Source organism: Macaca mulatta, chromosome 1 (genome assembly GCF_049350105.2).
Source record: "Macaca mulatta isolate MMU2019108-1 chromosome 1, T2T-MMU8v2.0, whole genome shotgun sequence".
Classification (NCBI taxonomy): domain Eukaryota; kingdom Metazoa; phylum Chordata; class Mammalia; order Primates; family Cercopithecidae; genus Macaca; species Macaca mulatta.
This window is the reverse complement of record NC_133406.1, coordinates 205,281,394-205,297,801: the sequence shown is the minus strand read 5'-3', so window position 1 is coordinate 205,297,801 and position 16,408 is coordinate 205,281,394. Positions and strand designations below refer to the sequence as shown.

The window sequence follows — 16,408 nt, the reverse complement described above, 5'->3', positions numbered from 1 at the left end:
GCCAATCTGTATCTGTACAGAAATAATTTTCTTAGGGCTCTTATTCTCTAGACTTACAGAGCTGTACATACTCTTCCCTCTATCCCTCCCTCTAAGATAAAAAACTGAAAAGAGCTCTGCGGGTTACAAGCCACTTCAAATGAATCTGGGAGGAGGAGGTTCAAAGGGATTAGAATATACCATGTCTTACCAGCCTGCTATATAGAACAGGGTTCAGCTATTCTCTGCCCCATTCTTTGTGTTCCCACAGCACATCTTGGAATTGATTATGCTTCTTTATGTTTCTACATCTATCTCTGCCTCCATAGTGTGACCTCTCTGATGGCAGGAACTGGGTTTTATTTAGCCTGGAACATTATTTGTTGACCTGAAATGTGTGTATCTATAGTATATACATAATACCTAGATACTAATTATCATTAATAATGTGAATTAAGCATCCTAGAGAAGGTATCAAAAACACAGTCCGGGCACAGTGGCTCACACCTATAATTCCAGCACTTTGGGAAGCCGAGGCTGGTGGATTGCCTGAGGTTAGGAGTTCCTGGCCAACACAGTGAAACCCCATCTCTACTATAACTACAAAAATCAGCCAGGCACGGTAGCGCGCACCTGTAGTCCCAGCTACTCGGGAGGCTGAGGCAGGAGAATCGCTTGCACTTGGGAGATAGAGGCTGCAGTGAGCTGAGATCATGCCACTACACTCCAGCCTGGCCAACAGAGTGAGACTCTGTCTCCAAAAAAAGAAAAAAAAAAATGCAGTTAGCTTATTTTAAGGCACTGAATGTGAGACAACACATTTAAAGAGCCAGAGACCACAAATATTAGAAGAATGTAATCTAAGTCAACACCATAATGTGGCACTGACATTCAGATAATTTCATATTGTTTGGTTTATTTATTGCAATCATGTGGCTTTTAATAGATTTCATTTTTCTGACATGTTTTTACATGCATTTTTTTCTTATACCTCCATTTTCAAGTTAATTGTAAGTCATACATTCTACTGACAGAAATAAAAATTTGGGCAAATTGGTCAACACTCCTGACTGCCAAATTATCTACTATGGACTATCTCTAACTGCACAGAAACTGGTGTTTCCTTATCCTCATCTGTACAATGGCAACATTTCTTTGCTGCTTCAAAAATGGTATTAATTCTAGGCAGGGAAATAAGAACACCCAAATGTTCCTCAGTGTCTCTCTCTTTGACACACATACACTCCCTACACGGACACAGGAAAGCCCTGGAAACATATCGTACACATACGGCCTTCACTCTCCACCACTTCCTCTCCACTGACAGAGGCAGCCATGCTGCCAAGGTAGCAACCCCCACATGAAATACAAAAGAGTGGAGGCGAAACAGCTCAATCAAAACAGCTTGGGAACGGAAAGGATGGTACGCTTGTCAAAGAAAGTCTCCAGGGATAGGCCAGAAAACTTTTGTTTCTGCCTTGAACATCATGAGCAAATAACCCTGCTCCAGGTCTGCAGACCTGAGCTCAGAGGCCAACTCCTCCCTTTAACCTTTCACAGAAGGGTAACAGGAAAACTCGCTGTTATTTGAAAAGTCCATTGTGAGAAATGTCAGAGTGCAGCTTATAAGTATACCCTGGGGAGCACAGCTGACAGCAATTTTGAAAACCAAGCAGTTAGAAACTGATGAAGTAGAATGCACAGGTAGAAGACAGCTTGGCACTGCTTCAGCATATGGGGCTGCTTGCTTCAGGCCAGATGCCACAGACTGACCCAGCAGGATGCAGATTACTCAACTTTCTGAGATGGAAGATGGCTCTTCAGCTTTTCTCTACAAGGCTGCTTCATTTATTCTGATTAAGATTCATTCACTCTAGCCACCCCACTTCCATAAGCCTCCAGCTGACTCAGGTTGCCCTCAGTTAAGGACAATAAACATTGAGCTGTATCAAAAACAAACAAACAAAAATAGAGGAGCCATTTCTTAACAGGCAGGATGGCAGTCCTCTTGAAATTGTGAACCTGAATCTGAAATGAAGGCTACAGAAGTGAAACTGAATCAATATTACCCCCCACTCCATCTCCCAGGTCTGATAATATTAGTCATTCCCCTTATTAACTAAAAGTGAAAGAATTCATAAGCACACATTTATTTCAAACTCAAATGTGCTGCTGGATTAGAATCAAAACATAATGTTAAGCCAGTTGGAAGAAAGAGAGCATTCCTAAAAATCCTGTCATCTGCTGGGAGAGTTTAAAAAGGGGAACTGAAGTGAGACACACTGGGCACCCATCTTTAGGGGCAGAGTCTGAAGTGGGTAGAGTTCCAGATAGGCCTTGGCTGGCATTCCTCCCTGTTTCTGTTTCCCCTTGGACAGTGTCTGTGATGGCTAACTCACCATTCAGGGACATTCATAATTCTTTCTCTTCTTAGGGCATTTTACAGTTTCCTTTTGTGATTGGCCAGGGAAGTTCAAGATTTATATAATTGGTGCTTGCTTCATGCTAAGCATTGAAATGGTTCACCTGAGATCCTGAGTAACAAACTTGATGCCAAGGGCAGGAGCACCCTAATGCAGATAAGACTTTCAAGTGCTGATGGGCTGGGTGTATCTAACGCCCATGAAATCACCACAGGAACACAGTTCCAACTTGGAGGCAAAGGCTACAGCTATAGCACTCTTTCCACATTTCCAAATAACCTCTCTAACTGCTTATTCAGGAAATGTGGATTATTAAAGGTGAGAGAGAGCACTGGATAGAAAGGAAAACTGGAGATATACCATCTCGTGGACAGGAACTTCACCTACATAATTCTTGGCAGAAGGTTATTCCATTAAGACCAGCTTGAGACATCAAATTGTCTGGTCTCCTACATTCCCAGGATTCTGCAAGGAAGACTAGGTCTCTATTGTCATGGCATTACCTTGGGACCCTAGGGAAGCCTCAAACTCCTGGAAGGGAATCTTGATGTCAGCAATGCCATCCCTCTCAAAGGGAATTTCTGTTCCCTAAGAATGGCAAAGGTATTAACAGACTGCAAGCTTCATAAGAGCAGAAACCATATCTGTCCTGCTCACCAATGTACTTAGTTTCCTTTTTTTCTTGAGACAGTTACTGTTGCCCGAGCTGGAGTGCAATAGCATGATCATGGCTCACTGCAGCCTCGACTTCCTGGGCTCAAGCAATCCTCTTACCTCAGCCTCTCAGCTAGCTGGGACCACAGATGCACACCATCAAGCACAGCTAACTTTTTATTATGTTTTTGTTACAGGGTCTCACTATGTTATCCAGACTGTTCTCAAACTCCTGGCCTCAAACGATCCACCTGCCTCAGCCTCCCAAACTGCTGGGATTACAAGCATGAGTCACTGCACCTGGTCTTACCACTGCATTTCTAATGCCTAGGATAGCAGGCACCTGATAAATATGTTTGGCAGGAAGGAAGCACAGGACAAACTCTGTAAGCTACGTCTTTTTTGTTTTGTTTTGTTTTGTTGTTGTTGTTGTTGTTGTTTTGAGACGGAATCTAACTCTGTCACCCAAGCTGGAGTCCGATGGTGCAATCTTGGCTCACCACAACATCTGCCTCCTGGGTTCAAGTGATTCTCCTGCCTCAGCCTCCTGAGTAGCTGGGACTACAGATATGCACCACCATACCTCGCTAATTTTTGTATTTTTAGTAGAGATGGGGTTTCACCATGTTGGCCAGGCTGGTTTTGAACTCCTGACCTCAGGTGATTCACCTGCCTCGGCCTCCCAAAGTGCTGGGATTATAGGCGTCAGCCACCGTGCCCAGCCTACAAGCTACTTCTAACCCAAAACCCAAAAGTGTTGTTCAATCAGCCCCAGCCAAAACACTGTCCTGACCAAAGACAGAGCCAACCTGGCCTAGCACAAGGCCTTGCCAAGCATGGGCACATATCAGTATGGGGGGAAGTAAACTAGGGCAGAGAGCAAGGTGGAGTCATGGCAGCAGAACAGAGTCCTCTTTCAGAGGAAATGTTTCCTTAGCTGGGGGAAGAAACAAGTGGCCCATCATGCTCCTCAGTGGCATATTACAATCACGGAAAATTCATAATACAACTCATTCTGTCATGGGCTTCAATTAATCTCAGACCTGTAAAGCTACATGAATAGAGGCCTACTTTCCCTAACAATACAGAAAGGCCAGCTGCCTACCGCATACTTAATAATGTGCAGACAAAGCTCCCACCGGACAGAGGTTTAAGAAGCCAGCAGAGAACTCAACCCTCCTGCCTGCTGGGTCATCTGGCGATTAGACAAGAATTTAACCATATTAAACTTTTATGTTATTGCTAACATTTGCTGAGTTTTATTTATGCACCTGGGAGTAGGCTAAGCCCTTTGCATGAATATTTTATTTAATCCTCACAATCCTGTTAAGAGGTACTGTCATTTCCATTTTATAGATGAAGAACCTGATGGAAAGGTTTCAGTACCAGCACCCAGTACATAATAAAACCAGGACTGAGACTTGTCTGACACCCAAGCCCATGCTCCACACCCTTGGCCACTCTGTCTCCTATCTCTTGCTCAGTTGATGAAAAGGCAGATGGTCAAGACCAATTCTCACAACTTCTCTCTGGAACTTATCCAGTACTATCTGGAGTCAAAAGTGGCTACAGGATCTTAACCAAATGGGCTTTTCTCAGGAAAGCTGCTAGAAGAAGGATCAGAAGAAAGTTCAAAAGGCAGGTCCTCAAATCAAGAGCTATCCATTTTGACCCAAACCCTTCACTACTGTTCATCTGAAAATAGGTGTCCACAGGGAAGAGTTGAGGCTTTAAAAAAATTAAAAAGTGTCCAAACACTAACCACACACATAGTTCTTGACGGTGTTCCTGCCAGTTCCACACAATGCCTTGAATTAGAAGCTGTTCCAATTACTGAGATTTTTATAAAATCTCCAAAATAAGCCAAAAGGCTATGCTTTGGCCCTGCAATTGTTGTTTGTTTTTATAAACTCCTCTGCTGTTTTATTATTTCCTCCCTTGAGGAAAATAAAATTTAAGATAGTTTTTAAACTGAGTTGGGTTTACTACCCAATTATGCTAATTTTCTCATCCCTCTTCATTCTGTCACACAAATGGAGAAGTTTATATTTGCACAGGTCTTCCAAAGGGCAAAAAGAACCCACCAAAATTATAGTTTTCCAAGACAGTAGGATTTACGATGATTATCTTTCACTGAAGTGTTTAAGCAAGACACAATGATTTAATTTCACTGAGAGAGATACCAACTTTAGCAAGTTCTGATTGGCCTTACTTATGTCAATTAAATCGTGATATAACAAGATCCCAAGATCCCATAGACTTGCTCAATGCTAGCTGAATTTTAGAATCAAAAACCTTGCATGGTTTGTGTTAACAGCCAGAAAATTCTACTTTCCCCCAACTGCCATGTACTCAAGTCATTATCCTACAATCTGAGGAGACAGATTTAGGATTAATAATTTATTACCTTCCTGTACTGCAATGTAGTTAAGAATATAGGACAATTTGGCAGGAGAAAGTTCCTGTTGAAGACTCATTGCTGTAAGATATATTCCATTAGTCATCTGCCTCAGTTTGGGTGCCCAACAGATACATGAAGAGCAGAGATATAATGCCACCTAAAAAGTCTCCTGAAAATGCTTTTCCCCTGAAGATAAAGACCAATGCATGTTCAAAGTATATCATTCTCTTAAAGGAAAAAGACACCACTGGCTCTGACTGGTACAACAGAGGCTACAGCCCTCAAAGTAAGGGCAAAGGAGGCAAGTGAGGGCAAGGCCCACAGGTACCTTTGCCTGCCAGGGACACTTACATGGGTTCAGGAATACAGGCAGGTATGAGAACAAAAAAAAAGGCAACTAGTGGTAAAGAGACCTCTTGCTAAGATAGGAGGTGTTTTTGTCCCATCTGCAGTCTCTGTAGAGGTTGAGGGTGATAATTAATCTCTCCCACCCAGAGTCTGGGAATAATTAAAATATGAAGTATGGCAGTTAGGTGCAGATGAAGATCAAAATATTATCTTTATAGTCAGTGATAAGGATGACTGGAGAACATGGCTGAGATGTGTAACCACAAACAGCCTTTATTATACTTTCCTATACTGAATTAAACTTACCTAACTGGACAAAATGCAGGCTGACCTGGCATGGGCAGACCAGCTACAGCATGGCAGTGGGAGAAGATATAAAAATCCTGAAGACTGGGCCAGGTGTGGTGGCCCACGCCTATAATCCTAGCACTTTGGGAGGCCGAGGCGGGCAGACTGCCTGAGCTCAGGAGTTTGAGACCAGCCTGGGCAACACAGTGAATCCCCGTTTCTACTAAAAATACAAAAAATTAGGCAGGCATGGCAGCATGCACCTGTAGTCCCAGCTACTCAGGAGTCTGAGGCAAGAGAATCGCTTGATCCCGGGAGGTGGAAGTTGCAGTGAGCCGAGATTGTGCCACTGCACTCCAGCCTGGGCGACAGACGGAGACTCCGTCTCAAAAAAAAAAAAAAAAAAAAAAAAAAAAAAAATCCTGAAGACTGGCCACTTCATACAATAGAATTATTTTCTAATCTCATCAATCAGAAACATCACCCTGCCACTCCTAGAGTGAGTAAGAGAAAAGGCAGAGGATATAGCAAAAATTACTCCCCAAAACTTGTTCCCTCCTAGGGAGTGAAGTGCCCACTTAACACGCTGAGGTTGAAAAACAGAGCAGAAAAGAATGATGTTCCATGTATATTCATGTATATTCCAAGGTGTATATAACATGTATATACCTACAGCAGGTATAGTGCTAGATGCTAGAGATGGAACTATGAGTAAAATAGTTTCATGGAGTAGACACACACATAAACAACTAATCAAAGCAGACTTCTGCTCAAAGCCATAATGGAGTAGTTGATATCAGACTCCCCGTCCTGCCGTAAACAACTACAAAACTGGACAGAAGATACAATCCAACTGTTTTTAGTCAGGCAATAACAGGCAGGGCAAGGTTGCAATCCTGAGAAGGGAAACCTGAAGTGAAACCATAACTGCCCAGCTGTATATTAAGGGACAATTTCCCAACCATGACATAGGAAGCTGGAACCCAAACAGAACACACGGGTCTCACTGAGCCCAGGAAGCAGACATGTGAATTTGGCTAGAAGGTGAGGAGTGAGAATTTGAGAGGAAGGAGCTGTGAAGAAAGGGGGCCCCAGAAGTCCAGTGGGAGGGTCCCCTGCCAGTCCGTGGCTGGACTATAAAGGCATGAGGCAAGACCACATGATGTTTATTAATTAGATGGTAGATGCTACAGGGCTGAGAGGAAGACTCACTAGAGGTCAAGTAGTGCCCTCTAGGGGGGCAAGAGGAGCATGCTGGAACTCTGGCCCTGCCAGAGTGAAGAGTGAAGTAATCACATTAATGCCATACACCAGCAGAGACACTAGAAAGGCCTCACCTTAGGAGTAAGGACTATACTCTAGAGCAAAACCTACTCTGAACCTCTCCTCACAAAGCCTAAGGCCACACAGAGTATAACATGGTATAATCAGAGAGAGATGCATAGACATTATGAGAACATTACAGAAGTCCACACCAGGGGTCTCAGGGAAAGCGTGAGAAAGGAGCTTATGTTTACCTGAATTGGAATACATCAGGCAGAATGGTAATGCCATATGCAGAGAAATGGAGCCTTCTACATAGAAATGTCAGATGAACTGTGACATGCATGTGAAGGAGAGAAAGTAACAGAGAATGACTCAGGTGACCGGGCGCGGTGGCTCACACCTGTAACCCCAGAACTTAGGGAGGGTGAGGCGGGTGGATCATTTGAGATCAGGAGTTTGAGACCAGCCTGGCCAACATGGTGAAACCCTGTCTGTAGTAAAAATACAAAAATTAGCCGGGCGTGGTGGCAGGTGCCTGTAATCCCAGTTACTCAGGAGGTTGAGGCAGGAAAATCACTTGAACCTGAGAGGCAGAGGTTGCAGTGAGCCAAGATCACGCTACTGTGCTCCAGCCTGGGCAACAGAGCAAGACTCAGCCTTGAAAAAAAAAAAAAAACGACTCAGGGATTTCTACCTCAGAATATGGCTAGAGGTGGTCTTTTCATGGTTATAGGGAATAAAGGAGAAGAAAGGGGGGGTAAAAGATCACAGGTTCAGTTTCACTATACTAAGTTAGAGGCAGCCGTGAGACATCTTGGCTGGAGATGTGTGACACACAGATGGCTAAGTGGTCTGGAGCTCAGGAATAGTTATAAATTTGGAAGTAGTGAGCACATAGGTTACAAGTGAGGAAAAGAATGAGACTGCCCAGGGAAAGCACAAGTGGGACAAAAAAGGGTTGAAACAGAATCCTGACAAACAAAAGACGTAAGGGAGAGAAGGCAGTGGGGGAAAAATAATTAGAGAGTGCCATGCATTGGCTAGGAGGAGGACAAAACAAAGCATGGTATAACTCAAGGCAAGTGAGGAAATGGTCTCAAGAAGGTAATCAAAGGTGTCAAATGCAGCAGAGATGTTAAGTAAGGTAAGAAGTGAAGGTGTCCAACTAGGAAGGTCAATAGTTACCCTGGCAAAAGCCAAGGTTTGGGCAGAAGCCAGACCTTACTGAATTCAGAAGACAAAGGTGGGAGAATGGAAACAGCAAATGTGGTCTACTCTTTCAGAAAGCTTCACTGACTGCAAAGATCAAATCAGGGAACTGGACAGCAATCTTTCACGAAGAACAGTGCCTGCCTCAATAAATATTTATTGACTGGGTAAGTAATTTTAAAAATGAACAAAATAATGAAGAAATCTATACCCTTCTAGTTGTTTCCCTAGTCCTTGTCTCTTACTGTGTCAGTCTGTCCATCTATAAACTGAATATGTATTAGGCCCAAGCCAAGTTCCATTTCCTCCATGAAGCTTTCCTTGATTTTTCTAACCTTCAACACCTTTTCTACTATAATAAAAAAGATGAACAATAACAAGTGTTGGCAAGGATGCAGAGATACTGGAACCCCCATACATTACTGGTGGAAATATAAAATGGTGCAGCTGCTGTAGAAAACAGTTTCTCAAAAAAGTTAAACCAAGAGTTACCATATCATCCAGCAATTCCACTCCTATATATAAATATATATGTGAAATTTTATATATAAAATTATATACATATATAAATAGTAGAATTGCTGGATCATATATATTTTATTACATATACCATATATAAATAGTGGAATTGCTGGATCATATATATGTAATATATGTGTGATATGTATGTAATATACATGTGTGATATGTATATATGTGTTATATATATGTGATATGTAATATATGTAATATATATGATCATATGTAATATATATGATCCAGCAATTCTATTTATATGTAATATATACATATATAATATACACATATTATATGTTTATGATTATATATACATTTATTATATATAAATGTATATATAGAATATATATTTTAATATAGTGTAATTGGTACATATATAATGGAGTGGAATTGCATATATATGTAATACATATATATACATGATCCAGCAATTGCACTATTTATATATAAATACATGTATTTATCTATATATACAGATACCCAAGAAAATTAAAAACATATGTTCACACAAAAATGTATACGTAAATGTTAAGAGCAACATTGTTCATAATAGCCAAAAAGTAGAAAAAACCCAATGTCCATCAACTGATGAATGGATAAACAAAATGTCGCACATCCATAAAACAGAATATTATTCAGCCATAAAAAGAAACCAAGTACTGATACCTCCTAGGATAAGGATGAACCTTGGAAATATTATGCTAAATGAAATAAACCAGATGCAAAAGGCCATGTATTGTAAGATTCCATTTATGAAATGTCCAGAATAGGCAAATCCATAGAGTCAGAAAGCAGATTTGTGGTTTCTAGCAGCTGGGGGAGGAGAGGATAGGGGGTGACTGCTAATGGGTACAGGGCTTCTTCTAGGGGTGAGAAAAAGTTCTGGAATTAGACAGTGCTATATCTCAATTTTTAAAAACCTCTTGGCCAGGTGCAGTGGCTCACACCTGTAATCCCAGCACTCTGGGAAGCCAAGGTGGGTAGATTGCTCAAGGCCAGGAGTTTGACACCAGCCTGGCCAACATGGCAAAACCCCATCTCTACTAAAAATACAAAACTTAGCCAGGTGTGGTGGTGTACCCCTGTAGTCCCAGCAACTCGGAAGGCTGGGGCACAAGAATTGCTTGAACCCAGGAGGCTGAGGTTGCAGTGAGCTGAGATCGTACCACTGCAGTCCAGCCTGGGCCACAGAGTGTGACTCTGTCTCAAAAAAAAAAATTCCTCTAATCTCTTTACTACAGAACACCTAAATTCTACCCATCTCTTTAGGACTACCTCTACTTATTTATATTGAGTGAAATTACTGAGAGGTTCCTTGAAGACAGAGACTCATCAACTTTCTCCTGGACTATTTGATTAACATCCTAACGGATACCCTAACCTCTAATCCTGACCTCCTCCCTTTTCCATTCACCTGCATCTCGACAATTATCATTCTTCTACACTACTGCGAAAATTATCCAGAAATTTACCAGTATTATAGTATATTTAATACAGTATTAATACAGTTTTATATTTAATACTAGTATTAAAGTATTATAGTGTTTGCCTTAAGAGGTGCACAAGACAAATCCCTGGGGCATGAAAAGAAAATATTAGACTTCTTCATATTTGCTTCTGTCGATCCCTTTAAAATTTTGTTTTTGGCATCTCTTACATATACATAAGACATTATTAGTACAAAATTACATGTTATAATGTATAAATATATATACAGGGGTACACTCTCAATTTTTCAATGGATTAAAGTGCATCATGAAAAAAATTTATAGACCATCTACCTAAAAAGATTAAAACTGAAGCTTCTTAGCATGAAGCTTCATGCTAAGTCACAAAGGATCTCGTATGTGACCTAGCCACCACCTACCTCTTCTGGAGCTGCCAAACCAGCTTTGCTCTTTATATTCCAGTAGTGCTAAATTGCTTGTGGAGTTTCTTCTATATACCATGCTATTTCACTTTTGTGCCTTTGCTCTTGCATTCCCATTGCATGGGAATACCCTTTGAATCCTTCAAATTCAACCTTCACAACTCTGTTCAGGCATCAGCTTCTCTAGAAAGAACTCCTTAGAGCACCCTCTTTGCCTCCAAGCTAAATGCTTCTCCTATGGTTCCAGTAGCACTCTGTGGGTTGCATCCTTTTTTTTTTTTTTTTTGAGAGACAGGGTCTCCCTCTATCCCCACACTGGACTACAGTGACATGATCATAGCTCACTGCAGTCTTGAACTCCTGGGCTCAGGTGATCCTCTCATCTCAGCCTCTCGAGTAGCTAGGACTACAGGTGCCCACCACCACACCCGGCTAATTTTTATTTTTGATTTGTGTAGAGATGAGGTCTAATTATGTTGTCCAGGCTAGTCTTGAATTCCTGGCCTCGGGTGATCCTCCTGCCTCAGCCTCTCAAAGTGCTAGGATAAACCAATGCACCTGACCTCTACCTTTTCACTTGCCACTAGTAGTTATTCCAGGGAAAGGACTGTACTGTACTAATCTTTATTATCCTGGTGCCTAGCCTAGAAGCAGACTCCTAGTAAGTTCTCAAAAAATGGTTCTGAATTGAATAATATTTCTCTGTACTCAAAATACATATTAACTAACTGCATAATCTCCTTCCCAGAGGTAGGGAAATGTCAGTACAAGTTTTCACAGCCAGTTGTTAGCTTTGGGCCTAAGGACATTAACTTCAGTGATTCTCCTTGTTTTAGATTTCTAGGGCCAATTAGGTCCTTGCATCCCCCACAAACATGCACACATAATTCTTCAGATGTATACATTCTTTCTTTGTGTGTGTTAACATACTTGTTAAGATTTTTGTCAATTTTGTTGGTCCCAAAGTGTCTCCTTAAAGTGCTCTGGGACCAACAAAATTGGTCCCAAATTATTGTGTCTCCTTAAAGTGCCTTTCCATACCTCTGCTCTGATTGTGTTGTTGTTCAAGCTTAATTCTCAAGGAACAATTCCCTTATTGGTAATTTATTATTCAGTCAACAAATATTTTATGCATCTACTATGCGCCAAGCCCTTGGTACCCGCTAAGAATACCCAGCAAAACTAAAAGAGGCAACATGTCTGCTCTCAAGAAGCTGACAATCTATTGTAGGAATTTCCAAACTCCTGAGATCACTTCCTATTTGTCTCCAGATGAGAATCCCCAGGTCCAAAATGCTATTTTTCAAGCCACTTAACAATAAAATTAAACAGAAAAATAGCCATTCAATGGCACACAAGGAAAAGACAGATAGACCATCTTTTATCAAATTGTAATTGATGCTTCCAATAATCAATGTTTTCTAACAGTAGGGCCTCAGCACTGAACCCAAAAGTGGAAATACAAAAGCTCACCATGTATAAGTCAACAGTTGTAGGGGGCCAGGCGCGGTGGCTCAAGCCTGTAATCCCAGCACTTTGGGAGGCCGAGACGGGAGGATCACGAGGTCAGGAGATCGAGACCATCCTGGCTAACACGGTGAAACCCCGTCTCTACTAAAAAATACAAAAAACTAGCCGGGCGAGTTGGCGGGCGCCTGTAGTCCCAGCTACTCGGGAGGCTGAGGCAGGAGAATGGTGTAAACCTGGGAGGCGGAGCTTGCAGTGAGCTGAGATCCGGCCACTGCACTCCAGCCTGGGCAACAGAGCGAGACTCTGTCTCAAAAAAAAAAAAAACAAAAACAAAACAACAAAAAAAACCCGTTGCCTGGGGCTCTACCAAAGATGGAGCAAACTCCTAAGTGGGAAATGGGAGTGAAGGATAACTGCAGAGCTGCCTTAATTTGGTTAGTTTTTCAGAAATAATCCATGAGCTAAATAACAGCAGGAATCAAGAATGTATTTTATCTGGAAAAAAAGTAAACACTCAGGTAAACACTGAGTAAACTCATGAGTAGAGAAATACTGACTCAGGCTCCCACGGATAGGTTTTTGCTGTTATTATTTTGTTGTTGCTTTTTCAAGTAGGTTGTTTTCCCCCTTATATAAAAAGGTATACAAGTATACCAAAGGAAGGCCTGGAAAACACAGAAAAATATAAAGAGATAATAATTCCTCTAGTCAAAAAAATACATAAATATTTAGTTGTACATCTTGTTTCAGACGGTTTTCTATTACATAACTTTTTCTTCTTTTCACAAAATTGACACCATGTTGAATATGTAGTTGCATAACTTGATTTTATCATTTAATATTAGGAGCATTTTCCCGTGTACTTTTTTTTTTTACAATTATTAAACATTTTTTAATTCTAAAGAGACAGGGCCTCACTATGTTGCCGACTGGTCTCAAACTCTTAGGCTGAAGCAATCCTCCCATCTTGGCCCCCTGAGTAGCTGGGACTAGAGACGTGTGCCACCACACCAGCTTTTCTTTTAAAATATGAATTTTAAGACTCGATAATATCCCACCATGTGGAGATGCAAAGATTCCACCACTCTCCTATAATCAAGCAGGTTTTAGCAATATTTTGCAGCACAGAATAAATGAGTGTTGATGAGCGCTCTCATTCACAACTATCTAAATGTATCCTTCAGATAAATTCTTAAATGAAGAATTGAGTCAAAAATATGAATTTCTTTTAGGGCTCTTGATATTTATGCCAAGAAGTTCTCTGTTCAAACTCGTTGGCACTATATGAGGACAACCACATCACCCCTTGGCAGCACTAGGTATTTTTACTTTAATCTTCATCAATATGACAGATTTAAAAGGATATTTCATTTTAATCTGTAGTTTTGATTGGTAATGAGAATGAACATTTTAAATATGCTCATTTTAATTTCTTATTTATGGCACTCTGTTTATGCCTTTTATTTTTTCTTTTTTTCTTTTTTTTTTTAGATGGAGTCTTGCTCTGTTGGCCAGGCTGGAGTGCTGTGGTGCGGTTATGGCTCATTGCAACCTCCACCTCCTGGGTTCTAGCAATTCTCCTGCCTCCGCCTCCTGAGTAGCTGGGATTACATGTGCACACCATCAAGCCTGGCTAATTTTTTGTATTTTTAGTAGAGACAGGGTTTCACCATGTTGGTCAGGCTGGTCTTGAACTCCTAACCTCAGGTGATCCACCTACCTCAGCCTCCCAAGGTGCTGGGATTACAGGCATGAGCCAACACACCCAGCCCTATTTATTTTTTCTATTAGGATATTCCTTTAAAAAAAAAAATGGGAAGGAGCTCCAATTAAATCAAAGTATATAACAAATATGTCTGTCACATGTTGCTTGCATGTTCCCTCAATTTGAACATACATTTGAACATACATGGCTCTTGATCTTTTAATTTCCATGGTAAAAGCTCCAAATTTTTCTAAAATAGATCTGGCATAACCTAATCCCCCCCAGAACTACTCCTAACACCACCACTTTTGCACTTCTATACTTAATTAGGGTGCTGCTTTTAAGCACCAAGCTCAAGGTTACTAAAGACTTGTACAATGAGCCTACAATGCTGTGTTTAAGCAAGTGCTAGATTGGAAAGCACAGAAAGACTTGGAATTGCTTCTTCATCCTCTGTACTTTGAATCTCTCAAATAACAAGCTGCTTACCATGGTACTGGGTAAAAAAAAAAAAAAAAATTGCTGCCGGGTGTGGTGGCTCATGCCTGTAATCCCAGCACTTTGGAAGGCTGAGGCGGGCAGATCATGAGGGCAAAAGATGGAGACCATCCTGGCCAACATGGTGAAACCCCGTCTCTACTAAAGATACAAAAGTTAGCTGGGTGTGGTGGCGGGCACCTGTAGTCCCAGCTACTCGGGAGGCTGAGGCAGGAGAATCACTTGAACCCGGGAAGTGGAGGTTGCAGTGAGCAGAGATAGCGCCACTGTACTCCAGCCTGGCAGCAGAGTAAGACTCCGTTTCAAAAAAAAAAAAAAAAATGCCTTTGGTCCTCCAAAACATCACCTGTGGTCGGAAGGCAGAGTACCAGAAGAGAAAGAGTATGAGCTCTACAGTGGACAAACCTGGGTTTAGAATCCTAGCTCCATCATGTTCTTGCTATGTAACCTTGGTCAAGTCATTTTGCCTCTCTAGGCCTCAATTTCCTTATCTATAAAATGAGAAGAAAACTATCTGTTTTAGGGTTATCATGAAGATTAAATGAGAGAAGGTATGTAATGTTTATAATTAGGAGTCTGGTATGTGGTAGGTGTGCTTCAAAAAATGTAAATTTACACCAGGCATGGTGGTTGGTGCCTGCAATCCCAGCTATTCAGTAGGCCAAGGTTGGAGGATTGACTGAAGCCAGGAGTTTGAGACCAACCTGGGCAAAATAGCAAGACCCCATCTCTAAAAAAAATGTAAAAATTAGCCAGGCAGATGGGTGCAGTGGCTCACGCCTGTAATCTCAGCACTTTGGGAAGCTGAGGCATGCAGATCACTTGAGGTCAGGAGTTTGAGACCAGCGTGGCCAACGTGGCAAACCCTATCTCTACTAAAATATAAAAATTATAAAATATAAAAATTAGCCGGGTGTGGTGGTGTGTGCCTGTAATTCCAGCTACTCAGGAGGCTGAGGCAGGAGAATTGCTTGAACCCGGGAGGCAGAGTTTGCAGTGAGCCGAGATTATGCCACTGCACTCCAGCCTAAGTGATGGAGTGACACTGTCTCAAAAATAAAAATAAAAATAAATTTGCCAGGCATACTAGCTCATGCCTGGAGGCTGAGGCAAGAGGATAGCTTGAGCCCAGGAGTTTGAGGCTGCAGGCAGCTATGGTCGCACCATTGTACTCCAGCCTGGGCAACTCCTTATTTAATTCTATCGATCTTATATAAAACGTTGACCTGAAATAGTCAGCTGTCCCAGCAAAGCATCATCTGGGGTAAAAAAAAAAAAAAAAAAAACATGTAAATCAGCTTTCTGTCAAGTGCAACTTCCACTGCTATAATTATGTAATCATCAACCACCACTGCAAGACAACAAAAACCCCAAAGCTAATGTTCCTGAAATTGCTAAATACAATAATTACTACGGTTTCAAAATCATGACCACCAACTCCCTTAGGAAAGCAACAGAAATCTTTGTAATTATAAGGGGAAAAGGCTGGTTATCGCAGACGGTGGTCACTACAGCAGAAGGTTTTTGGTCATAATGGCATAATGGCAGCATACTCAGAAATCTTTCTCAAATTGCTGTTTTCTCACACTCATACTATGAAAGCAATAATATCAACAAAAGAAGGAAGGAAGAAAGGAAGGAAGGAAGGAAGAAAGGAAGGAAGGAAGGAGCTTTCTCCTTTGAAATTTAGTGTTCTTGGCACTGATTCCTGGCAAGATGCTTTACCCTCGTGAAATAACCTCTAGGAGGAAAGCATAGTCTATGAAATCTATCAACATAGC

General features: G+C 41.4%; 1 protein-coding gene across 21 annotated transcripts in view; it reads right to left on the bottom strand.

Moving 5' to 3' along the window:
* Positions 1–16,408, bottom strand: part of KIAA0319L (KIAA0319 like) — a 128,292-nt gene that overhangs the window by 107,995 nt on the left and 3,889 nt on the right. The window lies entirely within an intron of this gene.